Here is a 13,811-nt window from a genome sequence, read left to right on the forward strand (position 1 = left end):
TCATGGCACCATGGTTGATATGGTGTCAGGGTGATTAAAGGGCATTATTTCTATTACTATTACTATTATTTAATTACATTCTAATATATAATGAAGTGGTTCAACTCACCATAATGCAGAATCAATGGGTGCCCTAGGCGTGTCACTTGCCACATCTCCTGCCACCAGATGCAGGGTGTCTCTTGCCACCTTCGCCTGGCACCGGATGCAGCTTGTTACTTGCCACCGTCACCTGCCACTAGATATGGATTGTCACTTGCCCTGTCACCTAATGTGGCTTGTCACTTGCCACCTGATGTGGATTGTCACTTGCCACATCAACTGCCACCATTTGCAGATTGCCAAGTCACCTACCACCATTTGCAGATTGTCATTTGCCACATCTCCTGCCACCATTTACAGATTGTCACTTGCTACGTCACCTGGCACCAGATGTGGATTGTCACTTGCCAACTGATGTGGATTGTCACTTGCCATGCCAGCCAGTGCCACCAAATGTGCATTTTCGCTGCATTGGTGGCAGGCTGGCAGCACTGGTCCATTTAGTGAGACCAGGAGAGCGGTGATGCGGGGTGGGCAGTGAGAGATGATGTCATCTCGCTGCTCCTGGCCGCACTTCCGACATTGAAGAGGCCCATGCTGTGAGGGCGGAAGAGCGCTGAAGTGTGGCGGGCAGTGAGAGATAATGTCATCTCTCTGCTCCCTGCCGCACCTCGCTCCCACATTGAAGAGAGCCAGTTGTGAGGGCAGAAGAGTGGTTATGTGGAGCGGGTGGAGAGAGCTGGGAGCATTAAATTGTGCAAAATGTCTTGGTATTCTGACAACTTAAGAGTTCCCTTCACTGGAACTAAGGAGCCAAGACCAACCCCTGAAAAACAACCCCACACCATAATCCCCCATCCGCCAACTGATTTGGAACAGTGCACAAAGCAAGGTCCATAAAGACATGGATGAGCGAGTTTGGAGTGGAGGAACTTGACTGGCCTGAGAGCCTAGCCACAGAGTCCTGACCTCCTTAATCCAATAGAACACCTTAGGGATGAGTTAGAGCAGAGACTGCGAGCCAGGCCTTCTCGTCCAAGATCAGTGCCTGACCTCACAAATGCACTTTTGGAAGAATGGTCAAACATTCCCATAGACACACTCCTAAACCTCGTGGACAGCCTTCCCAGAAGAGTTGAAGCTGTTATAGCTGCAAAGGGTGGGCCAACTCAATATTGAACCCTACGGATTAAGACTGGGATGCCATTAGAGTTCATGTGCGTGTAAAGGCAGGCGTTTCAATACTTTTGTCAAAATTGTGTATATACACAATCCAATACCCACAGTTGATTCAGATGAAGGCAAAAAAAACTAGCAAAGCATGATCCAATTTGCTCCAGCAGGGGAAAAAATACCCTATATTTCTCAAATCTCATTCTGCCAGATGATTGGAGAGTTCTAGCTCGGACTTAGTAGGGTGGGTGCAGGGCTTATGCAGAGAGACCACACAGAAATAAGAGGTCCTTCTCTGCAGCATTCCAGGGTAACAGGCTTTTTACTCAAACTGTGGCTGCTTTCTTTTGCTCATACATGCACTTTGTAGCTTTTTTTTTCCTTGTCAAAAGAAGTTTATTGAGTATACAATGTTATAAAGATACATAAAGATACATAAAGTAAGTTTACAAGGATCTATAAAGTAAGCTCATTGTTTTACAGTAGGGTTTATATAGGTAAATATCATGAAATTTCAAATATTAAACATTGGGTTCACGTAAACCTAAATTAAAGATATATATCATTTCCTTAGTTACTTTTGTAGGTATTTAAATGATTTATACCTACTATACATATTGTTTACAAGTAGAGTGTATATAGGTCAAATAAATTCTGATAATGAGCTTTAATCGTAAGGTGGAGAAAAGGAAAGAGAAAGAAGAAAAAGGGTTGAAAGGTAGAGGTATGGTCCACAAGGTTGTCCCGTTCGTCAGCTTATTATTCTTTTTAGTTCTCTTTGAAGCCTTAGAATGGGTGTCTCTGTAAGTCATTTAATCTGTTACCATGGCAACAGGACAGAGTCATTGAAATTTGACAGGAACTGTTGTTTTATCCAAGGATGCCAAAGTTTTTCAAATTTTGGAATTTGATTTTGATCGATGGCTACCATCTTAGCATGGGACATTGTATTATTCATTCTGTGAATTGTTTCTGCTAGTACCAATGTAGGAGATTTCCATGCCTTGGCCACTGTTTGTTTTGCAGCCGTTATTAGTTGGATCATAAGTTTGAATTGAGAGAGTGTTAACCATTCCGGTTTTAGATTAAGTAAAGTTAAATATGGATCTGGTTGTATTATTTTTTTAAATATTTTAGATGCAATCACAAAGACTTCCTTCCAGAAGGTTTGGATTACTGGGCACATCCACCATATGTGTAAATATGTGCCTATTTCTGGGCATCCTCGAAAACAAAGAGTTGAGGTATTAGGTGAATATTTTGCCACTCTAGCGGGTACAAGGTACCAGCGAGTTAGGACTTTATAATTTGTCTCCAGTGCCAAGATGTTGGGTGAAGATGACTTAGATGTGAGCCATATATTAGACCAGTCCGTGTCTTCTAAAGTTCGTCCCAGGTCCTCCTCCCACCTCTGAACGTAAGAGGGTCTATTAAGATTTGCTACTCCATATAATTGATTATAAAGTGATGAAATTGTACCTTTAGCAAATGGATCTTTTGTACAGATTGATTCAAAAATGGATAATTGGGATAATGGTGTATCCCCCTTTAGGAATGGTGTATAGAAATTTTTGATTTGGAGATATCTAAATATCTCAGAGTTTGGTAGATCATATTTTTCTCTAAGCGATGGGAATGAAAGGAATGATTTAGATGCTATGAAGTCATTTAGTGTCTGAATGCCTGATGTTGTCCAAGCTTTAAAAGAATTTGGGTAGATCCATGCCGAATAAAAGGCCGGATTTCTGATAAAAGAAAGGAGAGGATTGTGTGGAGATTGTAACTGATATTTGGTTTTTAGTTTATCCCAGAGAGATAAGAAGTGTTTAGTTATGGGATTATGAATTTTAAAGCGGTCTTTAGGATCAAGCCATAATAAATTTGATATTAATAGAGGGTCATTTTCTGAAGCCTCTATAAATACCCATAATGGGATTTCCTGTTTTGCATGGTATTTGGACAGACTGGCCAAATGTGCTGCTCTGTAGTAGTTAGTAAAATTAGGGTATCCCAGGCCTCCTTTATTTTTGGGAAGATGTAGTGTGTGTATAGGTATACGTGGTTTAGAAGAGCCCCATATAAACGAAGTTGCTCTTTTTTGTACTATTCTCAAAAAATAGGAAGGAATTGGAATAGGGAGGACTCTGAATAGATAAAGCAATTTGGGTAGAATAGTCATTTTGATTGCATTAATCTTCCCTATCCAGGATAAAGGAAGTTGCGACCATTGTTTTATTAGATTTGTGATCTGTCTTAATACAGGAGGATAATTGGTTGAGAATAAGTCAGAATGAGATGCTGTTAAATGAATTCCAAGATATGGGATTGATTTTTCTGCCCATGTGAATGGGAGTGCAGCCCTAGCCGGGATCAATTCCATGTTTGTGAGTGAAATATTAAGCACTAGGCATTTCTTAGGATTAATCATAAGGCCGGATAGGGCTGCAAATCCATCAAGAGCTGGTATTAAGTTAGGACCAGAGACCTGTGGTGATGATAGAAAAAGTAATATATCGTCTGCAAATATACATAATTTGTGTGTAATACCTCCTACTTCAATGCCAGTTATAGTTTGGTTTGTTCTGATGTATTGGGCCATGGGTTCGAGTATAAGGGCAAATAATAAGGGAGATAATGGGCAACCCTGTCGGGTACCTCTTTCGATATTAAAGGCTTCAGATTTGTATCCAGCATATTTTATATAGGCTTTGGGTTTATTATATAATGCTTTGATCCATGTTAAAAAGTGGGGTCCAAAACCCCATTTTTGTAATGAATATTGCATATATTGCCAGGATACTGTGTCAAATGCCCTCTTAATATCGAGAGATAGAAAACATAAAGGGATTTTCCGTTTTTTAGCAATATGTGCCAATAACACTGCCCTGCGTATATTATCGCCTGCCTGTCTATTTGGCATGAAGCCTACTTGATCTCTATGTATTAATTTTCCTATAATGCTATTGAGGCGTTTTGCTATTATTTTTGCTAATAATTTAATATCGAGGTTTAACAGAGAGATAGGCCGATAATTTACACAGGAAGTATCATCAGAAAGGGGTTTTGGGATCATACAAACAATTGCCATTAGTGTTTCTTGCCGAAAAGAATGTCCATCTAGAAGTTTGTTAAAAGTTTCAGTGAGAATGGGAGAGAGTATTTCTGAGAATGTTTTATAGTATAAAGCCAAGTAGCCGTCTGGGCCTGGTCTTTTGTTAAGTTTTAGGTCTTTTATGGCGTTAGCAACTTCATCTATAGTTATAGGCTCATCCAAACTGCTTTTTTGATTCTGAGATAACTCAGGTAAGGTTATTTTTGAGAAGAAGGATTCAGCTTCTGTAGGATTAAATTCATTGTTTGTCTTGTATAAAGTTGCAAGATGTGAGTGAAATTTATGGACTATTTTAACTGGATTACAAGTGTAAACATTTTTTGATAATTTCAAACGTATTGGTTTGAAAGATTTGTTAGTTGAATTTAATGCCCGAGCCAAATATGTACCTGGTTTGTTTGTATTCATGTAGAAATTGTGTTTGGAGCGTTTGAGGGATTTATCAACTGACTCAGTGAGAAATAGATCGTATTCCAATCTAGATTTTTCCAGATGAGATTTTGTACTCTGAGATGGATTATCTTGAAATGATATGTAGGCTGCATTAAAATTGAGTTCTAGTTTTTTTGCTAGATTTTTGCGTTCCCGTTTAAATAGTGCCATTTGTCTTTGTATTGTACCACGCAAGACAGGCTTATGAGCTTCCCACAGTGTTATTGGGGAGATGTCTGTTGTATTATTAATTGATATTTATTCCTTTAAAGCTTGTTCAATGGCCATCTGATGTAGTGGGTGTTTGAGCATTATGTCCGGTAAGTACCACGTTGGGTCATGCGCTTTTGGTATGGCTGAGGCTATAGTAGTGTATACTGCATTATGGTCAGACCACGGAATCGGAATTATATCTGATGCAATAATTTCTGGTATCATTCCTATTGTTAGAAAAATATGATCTATTCTGGTGAAGGTTTGATGAGGGTGCGAGAAATAAGTGAATTTCTTTTTCATTGGGTTACTTTCTCTCCATGAATCTACCAGATTGTATTTGGAAAGAAGTTGAGAAAAAGGTAATCTAGAGGTTATTTTGGATGGTGTAAAAGGTGATTTATCTAGAAATGGGAGGAGGACCTGGTTCGAATCCCCACACATTATCACTGTTCCTATTTTGTGTGTATTAATCACTTGTAATATATGTGAGAGGAATGGTGTAGGTTGTTTGTTAGGAGCGTAGTAGGAAATCACCGTGATTGCTGTATCCATTATATAACCCATGAGTATCAGGTATCTACCTTCTGGGTCTTTAATTTCTGATGATAAGGTGAATGGTGTGGATCGGTGAAATGCAATTAGAGCTCCCCTTTGCTTGGTACAGGCAGAAGCCGTGTAAATTTGTTGATAAAAAGGAGAAATATATTTTGGAGTAGAATCTTTGGTGAAGTGTGTTTCTTGGAGGCATACTATGTGAGCCTTCTTGTTATGGAAAGTACGGAAGGCTTTGGTCCTTTTTTGAGGGACATTTATTCCCTGAACATTCAGGGAAAGTATATTCAGTGGTGCCATGGCAATAGATCAAATAGTTTTGACTTACTTTTTGTTATGCAGAGCTGACTGCGCAGATCAACCTGTGTGGACTGAAGAGATGAATAGATAGAAAAGAAACCAGTGAATTCTGGAGTAAAGAGTAAACAAAAAACATATGAGATTAGATGATACATTGTATAAATTATTTTTTGCAAGTAATCACAATTTACCCGTGAAAGAGAATAAATATCTCTCTCAGGGGAATAAGTGCCTTCGTCACACTCCCACATAATATGGTTGGGAGAATGAGGAGGGCTAATGGGGGTACACGGATCTTCCACTTACAGGAGAGAAGTGCTATGTCAAAAGACATCAAAATGATGTTTCATTAATTGGAGTGCAGAATATAGTTTTTGTTGAAATTATTTATTCCAGGGTGGTTGTATATGGTTAGTCTTGCCCTAGGCTAAATAATTCAGTTAGAAAGGTGCTGTTAATAACTTTGGTATTGATGAAGATAGTTTGAATTATTTTGGGATTTTAACCCTTTTAGAGTAAACAATTACATATTTTATTCATATGTAACTGTTTAGATATGTTAACTCATAAAATTGAGGTTGTATTGCTTCAGATTAGAATAAACAAAAACATAATTCTAGGAACTAGTTAGGTAATAATATATTTGTTTTAAGAAAAGAAAGAAAAAGCTTCCATTACTTCTGGATTATTGAACATATTTGTCCTAAAAAGTAATAAATCTATTGTTATTACCTGATAATATATAACTGAACAAGAATTTCCTTATTTCACTTATATATTCTAAGGCTATATGAATCAGAAGTAATAAGAAATATAACTGGAATGTAACATGATCCCACACAGTGTGTGACTATCAGAATGCAGTTACATTCAGTTATAAATATAGGTTTTTTATAGAGAACCATCTCTTAGTATAATAAATGAAGAGATATCAGGAATTAGGATGTCAGTCCATTGAATCTTCTTGGTCCATGGATGATGTGGCATAACGGCCTCTTTTGTGAGAATGATGATTCCCATTTTGTTCTGAAATTTTCTGGGTGCTGCCTGAAGGTGAAGATGACGCCATTCTTCTGCGTGTGGGAGTGTTGCTGCTTGTGGGTTCTGTCAGATTTAATTTTAAAAGGGTTTGTTGTAGTTCATCTGCTGATCTGCTTCTGTAAATTGTACCTTGGTAGTTAAATCTGACTGAAAAGGGGAAGCCCCATTGATACATAATGTTGTGGCGTTGCAGTTCCATTAGTTGGGGTTTCATGGATCGTCTTTTAGTAATAGTAAGTTGGGATAGGTCAGCAAAAATTTGATAATTGTGTCCTTGAAAATTAAGTTCCTTTTTTTCTCTTTCAGCAATTAGTATTTGTTCTTTCGTTCTGTAATAATGAAATTTTGTGATTATATCACGTGGGGGTCCATCTTTCTTTTTGGCTGTGAGGGCTCTGTTTACTCTGTCCAGTTCTAAACGTTCAATACGGATATCTGGCTTTAGTTCTTGTAATAGAGCAGTAATAGTAGATTGCAGGTCTGTCACAGTTTCAGGTATTCCCCTTATGCGCAAGTTTGAACGTCTGGCTCTATTTTCGTAATCTTCGAGCTTAGTTTGAAGTATTAAATTCTCTTTTTTTAATTGTTCCAATTCTGTTATATTTTCTTGGGTTGTAATTTCAATTTCATCCATTTTTATTTCTAAGGCTGCGGTGCGGTTTCCCAGCTCTCTTATTTCTTTGGTTAGGCTTTTTGTTATTTGGTCTGAGGTTTGTTTTAAAGCCTTATGAAGCATCTTTTCAAATTGTAATAATATTATTGGGGATACTGAGGAGGTTTGTGGAGAAGTTTGTGAGAGGATTTGTTCTGTATCTGACTCAAATGGAGAGTCTTGCTGTGACATTTTCTGTCTGTGAGAGCGCCCTGATGCTGTATCTTGTGAGGTGACTGGAGCTGCTTCAGCTGCAGTGAGTGCCTGTGAGCTCTTTGTGAGGTGATTTTTATTTCTGCCACGGTTTCCTCCCAGTACCATATTTCCTGCCCAAACTTTCACAGTTTGTTCCCTGGGGCAAAAAGGTTCAAATGGATACCTTTTGAGCCTGCAGGCTCCGCTTTGTCCTTCTCTTCTCTATTCAGCGGTGTGGAGCTCTAACAATGCATGTCTGCTCCGCTAGGCTCCGCCTCCTGCCCCCCGCAGCTTTTTTTTTTCAGTGCAGGCTTAAAGCACAGCAATATTGTTTTTAATAGATTCTGTTTCCATTGATGCTACACTATCATTTTTTGAAAACTGCTGTATGCCTAAGCAACAGGGTTTATTGAAATGCCAAACCCCACAGCTCAAAAATGATATTCACCCTCCCACCTGTCCCCACCGTAGTATGTGAGTACGTTGATGTTTGTTGGCCGACAATTCCTTGCCATTTGTATGCAAGACAAGTTTGGGCCAACACCCTTTGGACAAAAGTCCACAATTTTTGTTGGCCAACAATCCAATCGTGTGTACGAGGCTTTAGTCCGTAGGGTTCAATATTGAGTTGGTCCACCCTTTGCAGCTATAACAGCTTCAACTCTTTTGGGAAGGATGTCCACAAGGTTTAGGAGTGTGTCTATGGGAATGTTTGACCATTCTTCCAGAATAGGCTTGAGTTCAGATTTGCCCTAAAATGATATTCACCCTCCCACCTGTTCTTATCGATTCTTTTTACATTTGAAAAATACCTTCCAATGCAGAAGCTGCTTCACACCATGCTGGAAGTCAGCCATCGCGTTTTCCACAGAATCGCTGGATGCCTCGCTTTTCACGCATGCACCCTGAAGCCCCATAGGTGACATCTGGATCCCATCTCTCTTGTCATTTTTTAGTGCCGGTTCACGCTTACAGCGACTTGGGATCTGTCTTGTCAGACCTCAAGTCGCCCCAAGTCACTGGACATAAGAAATTCCATTGAAGTGAATGAGAGCCGTCTTAAAGTGGAGTTCCACCCACTTTTACAACTCTTCAGCATCCCTCACTAAACTGTGCACTGTAAACGAATTGGATATTTAAAAATTTTTTTCTCAACACCTACTGTATATCTGCTGTATTCATTTTTCCCTTCCTCCTCCCTGGCCGCGGCCCATCACATCATTTCCTGTTTGCAATGCCTTCTGGGAAGGGGCGGCAACTTCCTCTGACACTGCCGTTGCTATGGAAACCTTACCTGAAACCTGTTACACTGCTTGTGCTGCACTGAGCATGTGCGAGATCTCCAAGGATGAGATCTAGGAAGAAATACAGTCTGGCTTCAGAGGTCCACACTTAAGATAGCCACGGCCTGCTGTAAGTTTACAAAATAACAAACTACTGCTATAAACTAACAAAACAGACCTTAGTTTACAGACTTACTTTACTAGGATACATTAAACTTGTGTATTATAGGGGTATTTTTATTTAAAAAGTATAATTTCGTCCGGAACACCACTTTAATGTACACTACTGAAGTTGCTCCGACTTCAGAAAAGGTTCCTGTACTACTTCAAGGTGACTTCTAGGCAACTTGTACCCATAGATTTCAATGGCAGTTGCCTCCAAGTCGGATCTCCATCTATATTGAAGCGACTTTACAGGAAAAAGAAAACAATTTACACAGGTACTTCCCATGTTTTCCCAGGCAACCCCCTCGCCTCCCACAGAGCTGATTATTCTGTGATTGGCCACAGCCAAAGTCGCCTGTCCTGGCATCAACTTTAGGTCGCGTTGTAAGTTGCGCAAAGTCGCGCTGAAATCGCTTCCAAATCGCCTTGCAAAGTCGCACTGTAAGTAGGGTTTCCCCTGTGTGAACCAAGCCTTAGGTTGATGGTATTTAATTACAGCCTATAAAACGCAGGGTACATGTGCACAAACCCCCCCCCAGCAATAATTGTTCTATGGCTGACTTCCATGACTTCCAGGGTAGCAGCTTCTGTATCGGTGAGCATTCTTTACTCTAAAAAGATTTGAGGGTTTCGGGAGGGTATAAACAATATATATATCTTTTTGGAAAATAATTTTTTTTGGTTTTGCATATAACGTTACAAACAGTGACTGCGAGCCAACAACAATAGGCAGTGATAAGGCACAAAAATAAATTATGTACTACCAAATATACTTGTGACCAGGCCTGGACTAGTCATAGGGTAGGCCAGGCATTTGCCCGGTGGGCCGGGGCCGCCCGCTCCGTGACCTGTTGATGATCAGGCCACACAGCGGGAGGCAAGCGGAGATCGTGGCCTGTGTTAACTCTGTCCAGGCCGCGGTCGCCGCTTACCTCCCGGCCGCCGATCGCCTACCAGCTGCTATGAGGCCATGCCTGTGTCATCTCCGGCGGAACTACGAATGAGGTTAGTGGCTGCATGAGCTGAGCTGTGTGTGTCTCTCACACACAGCTCAGCCTCAGAGCCGACATGAACAGTTCCACTCTCTGCTCCTATGGACTGCTCCTCCTCCTCCAGCAATGGGCGTCCGCACTGTGGGGTAAGGGGGGGAGGAGAGCTGCGGGCCGCTGTCAGGATGTTTCCCCCGCTCGCCCCCCCTTCTCATGTTGGCAGCATGGGAGAACAGAAAGCTTTCTGCCTGTTCTTCTTCCCTCCCCATTGGCCACAGCGGAGGGTCAATCAGAAGAAACTAGAGGGGCATCATGGGAAATGTAGCCCCAGAGATTGGTGGCCCAATTGTTCTCAGCAGGGAACAGGCTACAGTCCCTAGCATGCACTCTGCTGGGGGGGGGGAGAGAAAACCCGGAAACAAGCTTAGGAGTGCTACACTGTAGCAGCTACTACAGGAGACATTGAAAAAGAAAGAAAGAACTGTGCTGGATGAACTAATAACCCCAGCACTACCAGATAGAGCCACGTTGTATCCACACCACCAGAAAGAGAGCCACACTGTAGCCACACCACCAGAGAGAGCCACGCTGTACCCACACCACCAGAGAGAGAGCCACGCTATACCACACCACCAGAGAGAGCCAAGCTGTACCCGCACCACCAGAGAGAGAGCCATGCTTTACCAAATCACCAGAGAGAGACACACTTTACCCGCACCACCAGAGAGAGCCACGCTGTACCCACACCACCAGAGAGAGAGCCACGCTATACCACACCACCAGAGAGAGCCACGCTTTACCTGCACCACCAGAGAGAGAGAGCCATGCTGTACCCACACCACCAGAGAGAGAGCCATGCTTTACCAAACCACCAGAGAGAGCCACGCTTTACCCGCACCACCAGAGAGAGAGAGCCATGCTGTACCCGCACCACCAGAGAGAGAGCCATGCTTTACCAAACCACCAGAGAGAGACACGCTTTACCCGCACCACCAGAGAGAGCCACGCTGTACCCACACCCCCAGAGAGAGAGCCACGCTATACCACACCACCAGAGAGAGCCACGCTTTACCCGCACCACCAGAGAGAGAGAGCCATGCTGTACCCACACCACTAGAGAGAGAGCCACGCTGTAACCACACAACCAGAGAAAAAGCCACACTGTACCCACACTACCAGAGAGAGCCACGCTGTGCCCACACCACCAGAGAGCCACGCTGTACCCACACCACCAGAGAGAGAGCCACGCTATGCCATACCACCAGAGAGAGCCATGCTGTACCCGCACCACCAGAGAGAGAGCCACGCTGTACCCACACCATCAGAGAGAGAGAGCCACACTGTACCCACACCACCAGAGAGAGAGCCATGCTGTAACCACACCACCAGAGAGAGAGCCATGCTGTAACCACACCACCAGAGAGAGCCATGCTGTACCCACACAACCAGAGAGAGAGAGCCACACTGTACCGCACCACCAGAGAGAGCCATACTGTACCGCACCACCAGAGAGAGAGCCACACTGTACCATTCCACCAGAGAGAGCCACGCTGTACCCACAGCACCAGAGAGAAAGCCACACTGTACCACACCACCAACAGAGAGTGAGAGCCACAATGTACCCACACCACCAGAGAGAGCCATGCTGTACCCACACCACCAGAGAGAGAGCCACGCTGTACCCGCACCACCAGAGAGTGAGAGCCACGCTGTACCCACACCACCAGAGAGAGCCATGCTGTACCCACACCACCAGAGAAAGCCACGCTATACCGCACCACCAGAGAGAGCCACGAGAGCCATGCTGTACCCGCACCACCAAAGAGAGAGAGCCACACTGTACCCACACCACCAGAGAGCGAGAGCCACTCTGTACCCACACCACCTGAGAGAGAGGGATACGCTGTACCCACACCACCAGAGAGCCACACTGTATCCACACCATCAGAGAGAGAGAGCCATGCTGTCCAGCACCACCAGAGAGAGAGCGCCATGCTGTCCAGCACAACCAGAGAGAGAGAGAGAGCAGGTCAGTGTCACTGGGCAGTGTGGGCACAATAGGAGACAGACAGTTCCAGCATTGTATGGCCACAATAGGACTGGGAGACTGTAATGTAAAGGGGACTGCACCGTAAAGGGGCACTGTAATCATTGCAGTGCCCCTTTATAGTGCAGTCCCCTTTATATCACAGTGTCCCTGCACATTACAGTGTGGAGGACCGACACCAGCCACCCCCACGAATGTCTACAGACACCCCCCCACTGGTCCCTGGAAAAGTTGGCTGCTCAGTCTACAATGCCTATTTTTTGTCCCAGTCCGGACCTGCTTGTGACCATATAGCATGCTCCACATCTCAAAGGAAATTGAGGATATACACTCACTCCTCCTGCAAAACATCAAGGTAGCCTAAAGGCAAACTCCATGCGTTGTTTCCTGTTATTTGCAAAACTAAACTTATCCTTTAGAGACCAACTCTAGGAAAATTGGAAAAAAAATCTACCCTTGTAGTGTAGTCTAGGGGCAGAGGATTAAGAAGTCAATACTTATACCTTTCGCTCCAGCAAACTCTGTCTAGTCCTGCAACCGGTCTCTCACAACTGCTCTGTAGGCTGCACCTGACTCTTGGCACACTCCAGCCTCCTATACAGGGTTCATATCCCTGTATTTTCTGTGATGATGCTGAGACTCCAACCACAGACTGGAGCTTTGGGTGGAGGAGAAGAGTGCTGGAACTAGCCAGAGTGAGGAATCAGGTAAGTAATACAGCTTCTTGTCAAACCCCTTAGATACAGTATAACATGCAATTATCCCTTGCATTGCGGGGAGCCTCACTGCAAGGGTGGATTTTTGACTTTTCCTGAAGTTGAGCTTTAAAGTCACCTTCCCTTCATTACCTCACTCCTTTGTTCACCATAGTTAGGCTCAGTACACACTTTCAGAAATTCTCTGGGAAGTACAAACAACTTTTATGCTTCCCCTGAAACATGTCCTGCATTTAGATCAGTGGTCTCCAAACTGTGGCCCTTTGCTTGCATTTATCTGGCCCTTGGGGCATTATTCTTCCCACTAATACAAAACACTATTCTGCCAACTGACATCAACAAAGGGGCATGATTTCTCCCCCCTGACATCAACAATGGGGCACCATTTCTCCCCCTGACATCAACAATGGGGCACGATTTCTCCCCCTGGCATCAACAATGGGGCACCATTTCTCCCCCTGACATCAATAAAATGAAAAAAAATGTAGCGCTTTAAGCCCCAAAATAAATTAAAAACGTATCAAAACAATAGGTTATGTGAACAGTATGTGAAAATAATATCACCACCTAGAGATGTATCAATTAGATACAAAGAAGAAAAAATTTTTTTAAACTAATTTATTATATAGTGCCATAAATCAGGACAACATTCAATATGTATATATGAACAATATGTGAAAATATGTCACCACCTTAAAGTGTAACCATAGGATACAAAATAGACCATAAAAGTAACACTGTGCTAATACATCAAAACAATGTAAAATGAAACACTGGTGATAAATATAAATTATCAATGTGAATATTAATAAAATATAATTAGAAGACCTTAAAGGTCCAATAAATATAGCACCATAAAAATTTGTAAATGAAGATGTTCTGAAACATAAGAGTCC

The sequence above is a fragment of the Aquarana catesbeiana genome, linkage group LG03 (assembly GCF_042186555.1).
Source record: "Aquarana catesbeiana isolate 2022-GZ linkage group LG03, ASM4218655v1, whole genome shotgun sequence".
Lineage (NCBI taxonomy): Eukaryota > Metazoa > Chordata > Amphibia > Anura > Ranidae > Aquarana > Aquarana catesbeiana.